Raw genomic sequence first — 15,831 nt, forward strand, 5'->3', positions numbered from 1 at the left:
GTGGGAGGTTTGCTGTTTTTGTTTAATAGCCATGATTGATGGAAAAAATGCTGTTGGGCTCCGACTGGTTGAAAACTAGCGAAACGGAACAGAAGCTCTGGCGGAGCCGTGGAAGAATCATATGGAGAACAGTCCTTACCATTCCAGGGGTCTAACGGTACTTACTCTTCTGTACTTTAACGAAGAGTGGTTTGTTAGTCTTACCTGCCTGGTCACCAGGAGAAATAGTTTCGTGTTCGAATTTGGAGCCCTCTATTTTGGATGCCATAAACCTCACCAAAGCGCAACCGCCCACGAATCGCGGATGTCGTCTACGCGCCAAAATTTGCTTTTTGTGGTAATACATGCTGCTCCGGCTAACAGGGAATCTGTCCGTCGATTTCACGCCCCAGCGCAGTAGCCTTGTCTTCACAACGGATGCACTTAGCACCACTCTCCTTTATTTAAAAATAGGGTGGAAAAGAGTTCAGTCACTGACACGTTAGCTGCGATTACAATTAATTTGCATCTCGTTGCAGCCCCTGTCGCATACAGATGCTTCACAGCAGTTTGTTCAGATAGGTCCCCTATTGGATTTTGTCAGTACCTGTATCTATTTTTGTCCATAACTTTGTCAGTGAGCCGGCCGAAGTGGCCGTGCGGTTAAAGGCGCTGCAGCCTGGAACCGCAAGACCGCTACGGTCGCAGGTTCGAATCCTGCCTCGGGCATGGATGTTTGTGATGTCCTTAGGTTAGTTAGGTTTAACTAGTTCTAAGTTCTAGGGGACTAATGACCTCAGCAGTTGAGTCCCATAGTGCTCAGAGCCATTTGAACCATTTGTCAGTGACCCACGGCGCTTATGATTCTGATACACATCATATTTGAATTTCATGCTAGTACAGTGCATATCCTTCTGGTAAAGATTACCCACCAGTCGGTCTGGGTATTTCCAGATCATACATTTAAAGTTGTAGCTCTAGGTATGCACTACGGTTCTGACATCAGGCCTCTTGCCTGTCCGGCTTAAAACCTTATACTTTATTACTTATTGTTTCTAAAGTCGTTTTCCGTGCACCTTGGTCCATAGTCACAGTAATATATGTTACTAGCTTAACTGCTCTATAGAGGTGGATTTATAGAAAAAGAAAGTTGGAGTTTTTGGAAATCGCAGACTTTTTGTGCTCTTCTCTTGGAGATGTTCACTATCAGCATATCATTTGTGTAATCTTACATTTAGTATGCATATTTTATTAACGTTTCCTATATATTTTCGTTTTGTATATTTATAAAGCAGAAGGGGTATTTACGTAGTAAAACTTATATACTTGTATACATTTAATTTCATTACCTTAAAAATGTATAAATTAACAGTCAGCTCCAATGACCTTCTCAGTCTAGCTATTACTGTATGATATCGGCGGCCAATTATGTACAAATGATTAGCTGCATATCGTAGAGAAAAGGCGGCACTTCAGGCGTATCTATTTTCAGGAATTTTGGATTCGTAGCCGTAGTGCTGTCCTTCACTTGTTAAGATATTAGGTTATTTTGAAAGTAAATGGGGTGAGCTATCCAGAACGTAACTTTAGTTCATGGTTGCTTATTAAAGTGGCTTACGAAACTTTCCCATATGACTTTTGCTTGTCGATATCTATTGCAAAGGTAGATCTGGAGTAACTGGTATAATAGGAATCGTACGATATCACCTCGAGTTCATCGGAGGAGCAACCACTATTCCTGTTTCTAGGGATGTTTCTAGGCCTAAGCTAGAAAAGTAGAAAGAAAGAAGCAAGGAAGGGAGAAATTAGTATTCAACGGTCTATTACCGAAGAGATAGTTCTAAACAGAACACTAACTCAGACTAGAAAAGGATGGGGAGTGAAAGCAGCAATGTCCTTTTCAAAGGAATCTCCTAGAATTTGCCTTGAGCGATTTAAGGAAACCATGGAAAACTAGATCGTGATGGCCGGACGGTGACTTGAAACACTGCCTCCCAGTGCGATAAGCACTGCACCATTTTTTTCTGTCACTTCTTCTATGAGGAGGGCTACAGAATAAATCCAAAACACGGATGAATTGAGTGAACCTTGTGGCATGCCGTTGGTGTTGTATATGGTAAGCCGTTGTACCTTAGTCAAGCCGATCACTTACCATCTACCATAATATGAAGGCTGTGGTCGAAAGCGTAAGGGGCATGGACACGAGGCATCCACTAAAATATTGAAAGCGTCGTAAGTTGCAGATGGTAGTTACAGTTTCTTTCATTAGTGCAATCATGAACATTATTTCTGTAGCAAGTTATCTGCTAATCCGAGTTTCTGGTTAATTCCGTAATCAATAGATCACTCATTCCTAAAACCAAATTTGTCCTGAATGGAAACCAACACACAGGAATAGCTATTGGGGTACAGTCAATGCAATTGTTAGCAACTAAGAATTTACTGATGTTTACAGCTTTCAATACTTGTCAGACTTACGGGATTCTTCCTATTTGTAACTCGTCCTTCAGCAATTCCGTCAAGCGGGCGGTAATAATCTGTGAAGCCAGTTTCTCTTAGCTTTTTAGTGGCCACCTAAAATATGTCATCAATAGTAAAGCATAAAAGACAATGGAACGAATGATGATACAATAGTTACAATACGAAAATTAGTTCAGTGCCGTAGTGGTGGTGGTGTATCAGAATTGATTACTAATCTATCTACCATGAGGTTCATGACTTACAAAATTTTATTTGATTTCTTATATTTAAAATAGATAGTGATCTTAATCGATGTTGAATCACTGAACTATGGGAGTCTCTACACTCACGAAGTGAAAGGAAAACTTCCAGTACATCTTACATAATAATATTTCCAAACGTCTTATTTTCAAGTAGTTTATAGAGAACAGAAAACACGCGATATGTGAGAACACTAACTTCCGACTGTGTACGTCAAACGGCTTAAAATAAATGAAACTGTGCAGTTGTACATGTTCAGAATGAGACTGCATCACACAAACGACTAATTAACTCAGTTGTAATATTTTTGTACGTGACTGATTGAGCTTAGGGTACATTTTTCTTCATCAATGGCAGATGTTCCTCATGGCCATTGGGCTATCGGTGAAACAAATATGGAACATCTGCTTACAACTACGTAATCGTGAATTTTCACCGCCATAGTATTAATACTACGTTCAATATATTTCGCCATTTTGACACGCATCGCATGAAATCTAGATCATGTGGTCCATAATTTCGTTTGATTCTTTCAATAAACTGTGGCGACATCACGATGCACGAACAGATTTCGTCATCTATCTTCTTCATTCCATAAAATCAGGAACTGTATGCTTATAGTACGAATTAATTTCTGATCTGACAATTCTAAGAGAATTTCTCAATAATATTTTAGTGTTTTCTTATAATTCATTCATGGCAGGCGTTGCTTGAAATTAGATGTCAATTCATGTATGCCACAAACGGAGTCGTTCATATATTTTTAACTGCAATGTAATGCTGTAATACTTCTAGATATCATTATTTGTTTTAGTTCCATCTGTTAACTCGTATGTCTTGCTGTGTGGCGTTTTATCCTGCTTCAGTACTTGCCAGACTGATTCATTTGCTTTCAGTATTAGAAGGCTGGAAATAGCTTCCTTTCGCCCCAATTTGAGTCAGAAAGTCGTGGGTGGAGATACGGTTGCCCATGTGCGCATAGCGTGATTATGATGTGTTTATCCCGCTATAAATGGGAGAACTATTGCCGTTTTAGAAATTAACAAATTCAGTTCTAAAAGAACATGCAGTTCTCGGAGTTTCTGTAACTCTCGACTGCTCATGAGAGTTACGTTTCCTTTCTTTTAACAACCATACTTCTGTCTCTCAGAGCAACTGGCGACTTATTTTGTTTCCTATCATATCGTGGAAGGGACGCTAACTGTTTACTTCCTACTACCATTTCCTTCCGAGCCTTCTCGGAAACAAAAAGTCATTATTGCCAGCTTTTATTCCGGCCGAGAGATAGGGGCGCGCGTGGGTGTGCGTGTGGAAATTCAGTCTCCCTTCTTCTTGCGGGACGCTGAAGCTTTTGAAATATATTCGCCAATCAGTTTTGTACCTGCGGGGAAGAGGAAATTCGCCAAAGAAGAGCACTGAGACGTGAAGCTAACGAGGAGTCGCTTTCCAGCGAGAGGCAAGGACATGTTTTTCGTAGGAAAAGGAGCAAAGGAGCAAACGCGAGAGAGACGGCGCCAAGTCTCCGCTGGTTTTGTGGAAACTCGGAGAAGGGGGAAGGACTGCTAATTCAGGCGAAGCTGGCGCGCCAAGCGGAGGCTGCGGGAACTAAACACGGTATGGAAGTGTAGGAGGGCGAGCTAGGGCAATGCGGCGCCCCTTTAACATCTCCGTCTGTGCGTGGAGGAGGAGGGAGCTTGGCAGATGGGGCTGGTGAGACGGTAGAGCAGATATACAACCTAATGCAACTAGGCACGGAGCACACAGATAATTCATACTGACAAAATTCAGCAGAATGCCCAACCAGACTTCGCAGATGTCGCCTACAAAAGCATCCATCAAGCGTTCTTTGAACCATTATTCTTTGTCTCTACTGGAAGAGGATATGATGACGCAAAAAGCAAGATCTACGTGGTAAACGGACTGTCGTAGGCAAAGAGGAAGTGTGTACGAAGGAGACTCCCGTATTTCCACGCAGCGCAGTAACAATTTTTCCGTGCACTGCAGTCACAATACCTACGTCTTGTACTTGGAAGAAAGAAAAACAAACAGCTGTACAGTAAGCATACTTATCCGAGAATGTCGTCGCAGTTACCGCTCGCAGCTACAGGTATTAAGAAGTTCTTCATTACTCATTCCACTTCAAAATTCATGAGACGACGCAGCTAAATGAAACAATATTGCCCATTCAAGGAGTACTATACAGTATTCAAATACTACTACACATTATTGGCGGTGTGGCCATGCGGTTCTAGACGCTTCAGTCTGGAACCGCGTGACCACTACGGTCGCAGGTTCGAATCCTGCCTTGGGCATGGATGTGTGTGATGTCCTTAGGTTAGTTAAGTTCAAGGGAACTGATGACCATAGATGTTAAGTCCCATAGTGCTCAGAGCCATTTGAATCCATCCGGGAAATTGCTGCTCGTCTTGAGCGAAGTGTTTCGGAAGTGTAACGGATGTGTGCTGAATGGTTTACGGAAAGCCGTAGAACAAGACGATACGGGTGAGGTCGCAACAATCAGACCACCCCCTGAGAAGACTTACACTTCATCCGAACGGCATTGCAGGACAGAACTGCATCCTCCTCAGCTCTGGTGCAAGAGTGGAACAGTGTAACACATCGTACACATTAGGGGTGATAGTCCGTCGCCGTTTATTACAGCATGGGTTACGTTCGTGTCTTCCACTTCTCCACCTGCCTTTGACGAACATGCAAACACATGTTAGACGGCAGTGGTGTATGGAACGACGTCACTGGGGACAGGAATGGCATCAGATAGCGTTTTCGAACTAATCCAGATTCCGCTTGTTTGAAAATGATGGCCCCATTTTGATTCGGCACAGTGAGGGGAAGCGACATCATAGGACTGCATTCGCACAAGACATACAGGGCCAACACAAGGCCTTATGGTGTGGGGTGCTATTGGGTACAACCACAAAACACAGTTGGTGTGTGTCCAGGCCACTGTGATCAGTGTGACGTACGTGAATACACCCTGCTACCCGTAACCATACTCTTTCTGCACAATACCCCAGACGTCATTTTTCAGCAAGACAATGCGCGACCCCATGTTGCTGCGGGAACACGTGCCTTCTTGGTGTGACAGGATGTCAAACTTTTGTCGTGAACCGTAAGATCACCAGACTCATCGTCAATCGAAAATGTGTGGGATATGGTGAAATGATAGGTGCAGCATTGTGACCCCGTGCCAACCACCACAGATGAACTGTGGAACCAGGTGAATGCTGCATGGATGACCATACAACGGGACGCAATTCGTGTCTTATTCGCGTCGGTGCCATCACGGCCGACCCTGTGCCTACTTGGAAACAGGATACATGCTGAACAGATGTGACTGAAATGCTAATCATTTCTGCAGAACATACCAATGTACACGTCCTGTGAATTCTAAAGTCCTATCTCTAGTCTTTCAAACTGTTCCTTTTTTCTGAACATGAGTGTATATTCGAGATGTTAGATCTCTCCCCTGCCTAATCCTCCCCACTCAACCTGCTGGAAAACGCCCATGGCGATGTCCTAGGACGCGATGGGAGGATAGAGTATTAACAGCCCTTAAACATGTGGAGTCTGTGAACGGTGGAAGATGAGGCTACAGACCGGCAACGCTGGACTATCATACACAGTAGATATCTCCACTGTTGTGACTGACTTCCTTTTTTATTGTGTTTTATTTTTATTGTGTTGTTTTATAACTTTTATTTATTTTTTCTTTTACTGTATGATTAGTTCCCTTGTTTTTCCGCCGTGGGATTTAAAGGCGCGTTAACTCAGTAAATGGTGTTGATAATTATTCGATGTTAAAAAATTTCTCTCTCTCAGAAACGTTTCTCTTGGAACTGTCAGTCTGCGTTTTATATCATCAGAACGTCGGACAATGTCAGTTATTTTGCTGCGCAAATGGCGAAAATCGTGTCATTCACTAAGCTAATTCCCTCAGAATAATACGATTTTAGTTGACTACGTTCCGTTAACTTCGTTCTATTTTAGTTGATGTTTGACTTTATAATCTCTTTTTCAAGGCATAATCCATTCTGTTCAAATACCGTTTCACGTCCTTTGCCGTCCCTCACCGATTTACAGTGACATCGGAACCCTGAAAATATTTATTTCTTCTCCCTGAACTTGAATTTACTCTCCGAATTTCTCCCCAGTACAAGTTGTAGACAACATTTCACTCCCTTTATTTTATCCCTGCTAGCTTCAGAAATTAAAATAGTGTACCCCGCTCACCACTGTCAAAAGGATTCTCTAAATCTACAGATGCAATAAATGAGCTAAAAGTACGAAGTCTATCTTCTACGATAAAAAAACGGCGTGTGGACATTTTACGGGTCGGTCTGTACCAGTATTTTCACTCTTCTGTAAATAATTCGTGCGAGTATTTTGCGACCATGATCTATTAAACTGAGTGTTGAGCTAAACTCATACCTCACAGAACATGCTCTCTTTGCAATAGGAATTATTACATTGTTATGGAAGGTTTTCACTAGCCTCATATATCTCGAACACCAAGAGAAATAATTTTGCCATGACTGGCAGTCCCAAGGATCTCGGTAACTCACAAACCAGGGGCTTTGTTTCGGCTTAGATCGTTCACTTCTCGGCATAATTCCTCGCAGAATCATGTGTCCCGTATTATCTTCATATGATTCCTCTTCTCCTTCTATGATATTGGCTTTAAGTTTGTTTACCTTATATAGACCCTCTGTATGTTCCTTCCACCTTCCAGCCTTCCCTTCTTTGCTTTGCATTCTTAGCTCTTAATGTTCATACAGGAACTCATTTTTTCTCCATGTATAACTCATAAGTTTCCTATACGTGGTAGTGGTCCTTCCCCTAATTGTATATGTTTCTACTGCGGTGCATTTCTCGTTCAGTTATTCCGCTTTACGACTTTGCCCTTCCAGTCAAAGTAATTTTTGTATCTCTGTGTTCCCTTTCATCAGCGTCTTCTGCTGAAATTTTATATTCTCTCCGTTCTCGAATTAAATTCAAAATATCTTGTCGTATGCATTTATTTTTATCGTGCTTAGTCATTTTGCCTATTTGATGTTATGCTTCCTTCACTATTTCACCTCTAAAAGCTAATAATTTGTTTTCCGCTGTATTGCTTTCCCCTGTTTTAATAAATTTTTACTCAGTGATCACTTTGAAAGACTCCAAAACTTATGATTATTTAAATTTATCCATGTTCACTGGTCTTAATTTCGTACTTTTCTGCTGTTTTCTCTGTTTTATTTTGCATTTCGTAACTAATAAATTTTGGTCTGAATGTGTAGGACACGTAATCTCAGTGCATTTGATTGCAGCCTGGTGGTGGGTGTCCTACATACTCGATCTTTGAAGTCGTGCTGGAGTTGAGCTTTGTGTGGGCTGCCATGTAAAGGTGTACCACGAATATTTCCATCTGGGGAAAACCATTTCCGCCAGAAACAACGGCCATAGGATCCGTGTCGATGAGACATATCGCCGTCGGCTATCACATATCGCTACAGTGTAGCACAGCAGATCGCTCGCCATCCAAATTCTGGACAATAACCAATGAGCAGCCACACTAAGCAGACTGAGTGGCCCCAAGATGCATAATATTTGTCATTTGGTTGCTTTATAAAATATAAATAAGGTTTCCAGGTAAAGCTTCATTTCGTACATGTGAAAGTACCTCTGTGGGAATTTTCCCGTCCCACATTTTAAAGTCGACGTAGCCACTCAGGTCAAGAGACGAATCAAAATGTATTAAAAATTGTATGTATTTTGATGGACTTTGAACATATCGAGAGGAAGGGAGGGGGGGCATATCTGCGGAGAAGGCAGACTTACGTATGATTTTTGAATAGGGGCAGGAGCCTTTACAGTGGTTGCAGGAGAAATAGTAATGACGATTGATAATCTGAGTTTGCAACATTAGTGTACATCCATGCTACCTTGGCACTGCAGTACAGTTGGCAGTAAGGGAAACCACAACCATTATTTTGTCCTAAGAACAGACAGAACAAGTAATTATATAAATTAATGACGCTGGTACCTCCAGTTCTCCCATTATTTCACCCATCACCTTCCACCTTCAGCAAATGGCGGGAAATTTTGTCGAAAAAAGTTCAATTCCGCTACCTCCACGAACCTAAGTTCATAATCCCCCTTCCCCCTCCCACCCAGTTCTCCCATGATGTTTCCCCTGAAAATGGAAAGTAAAGGTCAGTTGCGCCTACCTAACTCATGGAAATGGTTAGAAACAGTAATTTTGCAAGGATGTAAGGCAGAGTACTATGTTTATTTATTTATTTATTGCTCAATTGGGATAAATTTATTTATTTATAGCTCAACTGGGATACCTCCAGTAATTTAACTCGATGAAGTAAGTGTTCACCCTGATGTAACAGGACCGACTGAGCTAGTTCACACTACATCCACCAGAAGAAGCTGTTGGCCTTCCCCCCTCCTCCATTCTCCCCTACTCCTCCCTCACCTCCCCCACTTATCCGATTGTGCGGAAGCTTCAGGCAGTGCTGAGCTCCGGGATAGAACGGACATAAGGTATTTAATTTTCTTTTTTGGCAGAAATATGTTATTGGTGATGTTATTCTGCTGGTGGATTGTCCTCCATCTTACCCGCTCCCACTTGCCGACGTGCATCGCCCCCACTTTTGCCGACAGCGCATGTGTGTGTTCGCCTTGACGTCTGAAGACCGACTGCCCTAGTCCACAACACTGCCACCGGAGGGTGCTCGAAACTATCCTGCAGCCACGCCCCACTTTCTCCCACATCCTGACCACCCACATTTCGCTTTTCAGTTGCTTGTTTGGAGGCACTGTAAGAGATAAATAAATTTCAGAGTCCTACAGCTACTGCTGTGTTCATCCCTTACATGCGATTCTAAGTTGATTTAGTTTGTTTTCGTTGCTGGATTCATAGATGTTACGACACTTATTTTTTTTTATTTCTCACTTTTAGAAGCACAGTTCTACAACGGGAAACTAACATTAGTGTCTAAGCACAGACAGGAAAATCAGGACAATTACATATCTAAAGTTCATGACACATTTCGAAACCCACAACAGATCCCGAAAAAAAAGAACACCGACACACAACAGATCAGATGTTTCAAACATTCTCCTAGAATTCGAAGTCCTTTCTTACAGGCGAAAATATGGCTGGAATTTTCATTGGATTTTCGATGTCTTATAACTCCTCGTCTGGAGATGGTCTAAATCCACAATGGCGGGACGGGAGTGGCAAACCAGAGGAATCTGGTCTGTCTGGACTTGCCTCCAAACACTCAAAAATAGAAGATGTCACGTGAATCTGACTTTACAGAACTTTCTGTAGGTGCCTTGTTCTTCCCCAGTCCTTTTTGAAACAGTCTGTGAAGACCCCTGTTCTCATCAGAAAGGATGTCTTGTGACTCTCGGACGTCATGCAACTTCCAGTGAATGGAACATTCCGATTGAGTCTTACTAAATAAACCCACCATAATGCTGTAAGTTGGGGAGCACTGTGCCCCATTCTCTACAGATGGCCAAATTACGAGAATTTCAGCGGAAAACTATTTTTATAGACATCGAAAAAAGTAAGAAGAGACTACAATCATATGACACCGACAGTTACAGCCTACAAAAGTAGTCTACAGATCATATAATATGGAAACTATTGCCAAAGACACTAAGTCAATGAGACGGATGTGCAAATGTCCAGGAAAGTTTGAAGTTTTCGGCGCGAAACCGATCTACAACCAGACTGTTTCACCACAAACGATTATACTGCCATTCCATATCGCTGCAGTAAAGACAATTCATATCCTCACATGTACAAAATGATCACTTCTGGATCCTGTGTATAGATAACGACCACAGGACACTCATACATATACTACTAAGGCACGCAAATGCCGAAAACAGAAGCATAATCACTATATATAGTCGCAGTGCTATATATCCCCTTAAAGGCTCGTCACTCATCCTCTATGGCCAACGGTCATGAGGCAACAGCTCCCGTACATGCTGGCCTGGTGCATTATTGTGGCCGGCCGTTGTGGCCGAGCGGTTCTAGGAGCTTCAGTCTGGAATTGCGCGACCGCTACGGTTGCAGGTTCGAATCCTGCCTCAGGCATGGATGTGGGTGATGACCATAGTTTAGTTAGGTTTAAGTAGCTCTAAGTTCTTGGGGACTGATGACCTCAGAGCTACAAATTCAGAATCGTTTCCCCTCGGTACAAACGCGTTACTGTATCTGCTCCGGATCTGTTTCCTTGCTTGCTCGCTTTTCTACGCACATCTCCAGACTCGGGGATTACAAGAACAGACGTATTTTTGCAGGGTTCGCCATAACATTATACATTTTCGCGGTACTTCTCGATATCAAGCACTAGGCAGCACCCTACCGATCGCTAGCGCAACATAATTCCCAAGATATAAACTCGAAATTATTTCTCTACAAACCCCAAACCTTAGCGAGGTGCAGTATACTGTAAACCACTGAGTAACCTGAAACAAATAGAGGAAACTGATATTTCCACTATCGAATGCCGACGTCGGAGATGTAACAGATTTCAAATCATTTCTATTATTTACAAGCCAACTAAGGTCTTTCCCATTTCTAGAGAACAGGCAAACGTGTTTCCACATTCTAGATGCACACACCACAATTGATCTTCTCTCAACTAAATAAAGGCGCGAAATGTTCAGAGGCAGTCAACTGAACAATTTACATGGGAGGGAATAGCGGTCCAGTGCAAACGCACCTCCATACACTATCGTCTCAAATTTACACTTGATCACGGAAGCCACCTAACACATAATAAGTATCAGTTCGTTATTCGATTGTCTCGACGACGGAAAAGTTAACTCAGATACATTCCTACACTCCAACAGGCCTCTACATTCAGACAGCTGCTGCCGTTAATGGCAAACGTGAATCATTCCTACCACAGGCCATGCATACACAGAATCATTCTAGAAAACCAGTGGCATATATATTTTACCATTATACCTACAATTAAAAGTTACCATCACATAGTCAAATGCGAACATATCACGCACTCCCCACTACTACTAAGTATAATACTTCATCAGTAAATGATTCCAGACGATGCAAAATAATACTGACCAAAAATCAACTATGAGTGGTCATGTCTCTTAGGTTTTCCTTGTGAGTGCTACCACTGTGTCTTAGTAAGACATAGTGTTAAAGAAACTCGATCGCAACAACTACTGTATGTTACCATCACAAGCGGTCTTGGTTCTACAGGTGCACGCAAGTAACCATGTTAAAAGCTATACCCGCTTTACTAATTGAGGTATGACGTTACCTCTGAATGAGGTGGTTTTTTCCAGACAAATGCTGTGCGGTGACTGTAGCAACGTGTATTATCAGTCCAATATGTAATCCATGAAGCAACCTCGTGATAAAATTAACGCATTTTGAAAGTGGTTCACTCTCCGAATGTGGTGGTGACTGGATACATTCGAGTACAGTGCTATATTATGCCTCCCGATGAGTGCATTTGGGCTAGTTGTTGGCAGGTGTGCTACATTTACAGGTAATTTTAGAACACAGAACGAGAGGTTATGTCATGATCGCATGGATAGATCTGACATAAAATCGACAGAAATGTGAATAGTGACGAGGGAATAGGTATAAATTGACCCAATATACACCGAAATGGGGGAAATTGAGGATGTACTTGTGTATCTCGTGGTTCACACCGAACAATTTGTACATGGGAACAAGTATGCTGAAACAAGAGGAATCCGAGAAAACATCTACATCAAAACGAAGGGAATCAGGGAGCAGTCAATTCTTTTCTGTCGAGGCAGCGTTATACCTTATGTCTATTGAGGTACCAGTGATACACGCGAGTTGACTACTGTATTTGATGCTTTTCAGGAGGACAGAGAACCATTCACCTCTAAACTTACTTGCATCTGCGTTAAATGACAACAGCAAGGGGATGCTGTGATCGATTGAGATGGAGCTGTAACGAGGTACGATTTAATGGTTAACTGGTGCATTCTAGAGAAGGAGAAATTGCTGAAGGTCAAGCTTTCCAGTGTTCTGCATCAGTCATGTGACATAGCCTGCATTTTAGTTGTAAACAGCCACGTGTTCTGTATGTGGTTTAAAGCACTGTCTACTTGCGGCAGTTAATGGTAAACCTGTCGGTCATCAGAGGACTTCCATCTCATGTGTGATGATACTTGGCACATTCCTCTAAAAGAACTTCGATTTATGCGATGTACTCCATGCCCCACCCTGTAACATCTTGGGTGTAAAATCGAGCTTTCAGCTTCATAACTAAGTTAGCGATAGGTGCATGTGAGGTGCTGTAATCCCTGTGTACGCATTTACACAACAGATGTGCTGTTTACAGAGTTAGTGATGGAATGACTTGTAATTTTCATATGTCGGACGCTGCTGCTATACATTTATATGTTTCCTTGTAGGAGGTATTCCCCACTACTAACGATCATTTTATATAGACCTGATGCAGGCATCATATAATTTATGAACCGTAATCGTATATGAACAGTGGACACTATACATCTCCGGAAAGTTATATTGTGCTCGTATCATGCAGAGTAAGTGTTTTACGGAAGTAGTTGTTTTCGTTCTACCGTTCGATAACATAGATTATCGTAGAGAAACCGGGAAGAAGGATGTATGTCATGTGCTTGAAATATATATCTCACAATGAAATATTAACAATACTACATTCCATACAACTGGTAGATCGGAAACGCAGGCGATCTAACATTATAGTCCGTTTTAAGGGCAGAACGTTGTAGCCTTAGGAGTGGGTGTGTTTACGTTCTCTCTTGCCAATACCTTCCAGGTACCGATCCTAGACTCTAGAACTATACTTATGAGTTGATAGCTTGGTTGATTAACGTAAGAATGCGTCGAACTCCAACCAGCTGGTGCTCCATTGCGCATATTTAGTTTCTTGTTCTTCTTAACTGTCTGCTATTACATCACAAAACTTTGAAATCTGTTACTATACATTGACAAGGAGTGCTAAGGTCCTCGACATGAGTGCATCTCGAGATGGTTGAGGACTCGTAAAGCTCCATTCATTCGCGAGACGTGGAGAGTAGCGGTCTTCTTCTGGTTGGTTGCAGGTTAATTCGCTAACAGTGCTGCGGGGCAGGTTGGGCAATGAGAGTGTGAGGAGGGTCTTTCACTCTCTAATTTTGCCCTAAAACAGCGAGAATGATCTGTGACTCCCAAATGCAGAGAGATAGATCGTAAATTAAACACTAGGCTGGGGGTGATAGAAAGATGTTTATCGCTGTCTGGCATACTTTGATGTTTTATGTGTTGGAGAATTCACACTGCATGGACGTACTGCACAGTCATCTATCCATGTTCACAACGATAATCGCAGAGTGGAAAGCGGTTGTTCAAAAATGGTTCAAATGGCTCTGAGCACTATGGGACTTAACTGCTGTGGTCATCACTCCCCTAGAACTTAGAACTACTTAAACCTAACTAACCTAAGGACATCACACACATCCATGCCCGAGGCAGGATTCGAACCTGCGACCGTAGCGGTCACGCGGGGAAAGGGGTGGTTTAGCTATGATACTGAAATTTGGGAAACATGCTGTCACATCATAGGCCTGTGTTGAAGTTACCGTAAAACTGCTAAGATTGTTTGCGCGATTATCAACTGTGATGCTTATTATTAGAGTACATTGATGGTGTCTTTTCCATCCCATCCGTGCACTAGCACACTGGTGGTTACCACGTAATGATTGACTGATATCGCTTGTTTGATTTGAGGAAAGACTTTTGTTGGATGGACAGCACCTTCTGGGGTGGATTGCACTGAAACATTGATCGCGTACATGGGTGCAATATGAGGAACCAGTCGAAAGGGAACGCAGAGTCGTCAGCTATTCCGTCAGTGTGAGAGATGAGTCTAAGTGTAGAGCTCGTGTATCACCTTCAGACTGTAGTTTGTAAACTTCTGCAAACGCCGTAAATCTCTTCCCGTTTCCTAATGTTGTAACTGTCTTTTATTTAATATCAGCGGATGTGTTGCGTCTTATGCTATCCACCATAAGAACATGATTTACACCGTGCAACGTCTAGTTTCCTGCGAAATGCCGTGAGTCAGAACTTGTTAATGTCAGTTTAGAGCCTGGCACAGGCCTCGAAGTCATGGCAGAAAAACGAAATATTTGGCATTGTACAAAAGCTTGTTGGAAAACAGTGTTTCAAGCAACAAAACAGGAACACAGGAAGCGTCTCATGCGGTTTAGTATGTGTGTGGGATACTATCATTCGCCTAATCTTTAAAGTGGCCTCTGCAGTGCCTGTATATTTAATAGGATCGTGCCACACAGGTGGCAGTAGCAGCAGCAGTTTGAGGTGTAAATTCAGTGAGGGACGGCATATACTATAGGAATGCTTGGAGGGCTAAACGCTGCGCTATTGTGGGGAGTATTGCGAAATCTCTTACTCCACGCTGGACCGTACCGCAACTATACATCATTGCGCCAGCATCGGTGCCTAGGTGACTTCTATATTGGATGAAGTTAGTGGGTTTTTTATAGTTCGTAATTTTTCTCTGTTGGGGGGGGGGGGGGGGGGAGAGGATAACGATGATAGTATGTCGGGCTGATTGATTTGAATGGACGTGGATCTGCTTCGGACTGTAGTATCTGTATATAGTTTTGGTATGCACCACATTTCCCGAATGGTCAAAAAAGTTCCGACTTAAATGGAACGATCACATGCGCCAAGTTGTGGAAATTGGATCAGTTGCAAGATGCATAGGTACTGACTGAAACAAGGTTGTAATTTTACTGTAGCAGACCAGTTTGATTAAGGTGACTCGTTGCGAGATATGAGAGTACCAGGAACATGATTGAGTAGTGCTTGTAATCATTAAAGGAATTTTCAATAGGATCTGGTGCAGGTATGTGCTTGAATGGAAATACCTGCTTCCAATTCATGGACAACATCTCTAGCGGATAGCGTAACACTAGAGATTTGAAAAGCTAGTGTACATTTTCTTACGACCTCAATCAGCACATCATCTACTACTACTGATGGTGTTCCTTCTCAATCAGTCGTCTCCAATAACTAAGTGGAAATATAGCGGAACC

General features: G+C 42.4%; 1 protein-coding gene across 1 annotated transcript in view; it reads right to left on the minus strand.

The window, feature by feature from the left end:
- The window catches only part of LOC126470960 (Down syndrome cell adhesion molecule-like protein Dscam2), a 971,805-nt gene that overhangs the window by 517,113 nt on the left and 438,861 nt on the right, over nucleotides 1-15,831 (minus strand). The window lies entirely within an intron of this gene.

Source organism: Schistocerca serialis, chromosome 3 (assembly GCF_023864345.2).
Source record: "Schistocerca serialis cubense isolate TAMUIC-IGC-003099 chromosome 3, iqSchSeri2.2, whole genome shotgun sequence".
Lineage (NCBI taxonomy): Eukaryota > Metazoa > Arthropoda > Insecta > Orthoptera > Acrididae > Schistocerca > Schistocerca serialis.